Genomic DNA, 3373 nt, shown 5'->3' with positions numbered 1-3373 from the left:
CTCTTAGATGTGTCAGAATGAATCTGGATCAGAAGAATTGAGCAATCTGTACTTGAACCAAGTGGAAGCTTAACTTGCTCCACCACAACACCTGCCCCAGGTTTTATACATTATTATGTTATCATAACATATATTTGTTATATATCCTTATTATATATGATATATAATATATTTATTATATATTTTATATGCATTACATGTGATAATGTATTAATATATATTACTTATTATTATTTAATTATAATATTCTATATGCATAATTTTTGTGTCAGTGCAATTCTAGTCTTGTAGAAGTTAGTAAATTGTTTTTAGGAAGAGTTTACAATATATTGGCATTATTAATTTAAATATTTGGTAGAATTCAGTAGAGAAACTGTGTCTGTAGTTTGGGCAATGTTCTAAATTACTGATACAACTTATTCTTTTTTTACTGTCTTAGGATACTAATATTTTTATCTTCTTAAATCATTGTGATAGTTTATATTTTTGCAGCAATGTATCTATTTAATCAAAATTATCTGTTGTCATAGGATGATTCATAGAGCTGTATATAATCCTATAAACTTCTTTGAAGTTTAGTGTAAGAGGCCCTTTCTCATTTCTTAATTTGTGATGTGTATTTTTGTTTTGTCTTCATCACTGTAGCAAAAATCTGCTCATCTTAATGGCCTTTGAAATAATCAAGTTTTGATTGCATGGCTTTTCCCTGTTGCTTGGTATTTCATATTTTAAAGAGGCCTTTGGAAAATAGATTTAATTCTGTTGGACATCTATATCATATAACTAACTGTGAATTGCAATAAAGGTGTAGGACAATGAAATTGAAGTCCCTTAAGGACTGTATACAAAATAAATTAACAAATTCTTCTACTAATGGGGGGCATTGTGATGTATAGCAGGGAAGGCTGTTTCCTGGGATGCCAGGGTCCAATATGTTTTCTGGTTTGGGTCCAGCTGTTCCACTACCAACCTAACTCCATGATAATGCACCTGGGAATGCAGCAGAAGATGACACAATACTTGGAGCCCCTGTCACCCAAATGGGAGACTTAGATGAAGCCATTTCCTCCTGCTTTGAACTCACCACTGACCTGAACTCAGCCATTTTGGCCATTTGGAGAGTGAATCAGAAGATGTAAATTCTCTTCATTTTTCTGTCTCTCTTTCTCTACCTTTCATATCAAATACATCATCATTTCAAAAAAGGACTAATGTGAACATGTATAATCTCAGTTAATTATTTGTTCATATTCAGCCATTTAGGTTTCCAAATTTCAGTCTAAAATTCTTATGTAAGAACATTTCCTTAAAATTCCATTATTTTGAAAAAAGTAATTGAAAAAAGGATCAACTTTATTAATCAAATATCAAGGATTAAATGGTATTCTAATTGCAAAAGGCCTGCTAAAAAGTAAAATTAATGTGAGATCATTTCAAAAGTGTTTAACTCACACATATCACTATAAACCAAAATAATGTATATTATTTGAAAAATTATATTAGTAGTGCAAAAGCCTAAGGAGAAACATTCATCCTTACGAATTGAAAGGATTTAAAGGGCCAATGAATTTAGTAGGCAAACACACACACACAACACCATTGTGATTCATAAGAAATAATATACCTTCCTGAGTGCATAACTCAGTACCACCAGTGGCTGAAGCTTTGAAGAAAACATTAGAGTCCTATAGAATTCTTAAAGGTCTGGTTCAAAAAACAAGCCAAAATCGTATTAGCATACTGTTATAAATGTAAAGCAGTCATATACTGAGTACTTACAATGTGTGACTTCCATTTTTCTCAGGATGTGCCTTGTGTTTCATAGTAGTAATTCACTGAGTCTCCATAAAATACCTACAAGTGAAGTAACTGATAAAATGTTTGAGGTTTTGCCAGATTACATCCAACAGTGTCACATGGGCAGGGGATTTATGGAGATAACTGTGGAAAATGGTATCACTTACCATATGAAGAACATTTTAGATCACATTATGAAAGATTTTAATGATTATTAATATAGGGTCAGCATTGTGGTATAGCAGGGTAAGCCACCATTTTACATTCAGCTGGTATCCCATATTGCCGAGTGCCAGGAAGAGTCCCACCTCTGCTTGTGATCCAGATTCTTGTTAATGTGCCCCCTGAGAGACAGTAGGAGATGACTAAAGTACATGAGTGGATGGATGGAATTTCTTGTTCTGGTGATCAGCTGTGCCCAGCTCAGGCAGGCTGTTAAAGGCATTTGAAGAATGAATCAGCATGTAGAATCATTTTCTCTCTCTCTCTCTTTCTCTCTCTCTCTCTCTCTCTCCCACACACTTCCCTTTGCCCCTACATTCAAATGAAAATTTATATGGAGAATTTTATTTTTTAAAAGATATTTTTATTTAAAAGTCAGAGTTACACAGATAGAGAAGGAGATGCATAGAGAGAGGGAGAGGTCATTCATCACTTGTTCACTCCCCAGTTGCCGCAATGGCCATAGCTGTGCTGATCCAAAGCCAGGAGCCAGGAGCTTCTTCCAGGTCAACACTAGGTAGTTATAACATAATACGTTGTATCCATAGAATAAGAATATTTTCAACACCAAAATGGAATGAAATATTGATACATGCAACAATGTGAATACATCACAAGTAATTATGCTGACTGAAAAGCTAGAAATGAGTACACTTTATATTTTTTTACAGAATTTGACAAAATGCAAACTTATCTGCAGTGATAGGAAGCAGATTACTGATTCACTGAATATGTGAAAAGGAGTGTGAGGGATTACAAGTTAAAAATAACTTGGTGTTCATAGTTATGTTCATTATATTGTGGTCATGGCTTGCATTAATAGCTACACTTACACATCAAAAATATTGTATATTATTGTTTTTTGTTTTTTATTTATATAAGGTGAAAATATCATGTATTTTATACATATGTATATATGTATTCAGATTTAACCACATAATGATACTTGCACACAATCCCCCCTCCTGCCCATGCTCCCTCACACCCTCCTGCATCGTTTCTTATTTTTAAGTTTCAAAATGACATACTTGCAGTTTCCTTAACAATCACAAGCTTAACCCTCCACCAAATAAAGAATTCAACAAGCGGTAAGTAGCAAAACAGTTCCTCCACAGTATAGATAAAGGCAATAAACAAACCTCAAAATGCTAATTTTACTCATATACATTACATATTTTGCTCTTTATATTAATTACCACAAATCATGGAAAACATGATATTTGTCTTTGAGACTAGCTTGTTTCACTAAGCATAATGGTTTTCTGTTGCATGCATTTTGTTGCAAAAAACAGGATTTTGTTCTTTTTTATGGCTAAGTAGCAAACCATAGTGTATATATAGGTTTTCTTTATTC

Source organism: Oryctolagus cuniculus, chromosome 12, assembly GCF_051225735.1.
Source record: "Oryctolagus cuniculus isolate XC-2025 breed Fujian yellow rabbit chromosome 12, ASM5122573v1, whole genome shotgun sequence".
Taxonomy (NCBI): Eukaryota; Metazoa; Chordata; class Mammalia; order Lagomorpha; family Leporidae; genus Oryctolagus; species Oryctolagus cuniculus.
This window is presented reverse-complemented; position numbering follows the sequence as displayed.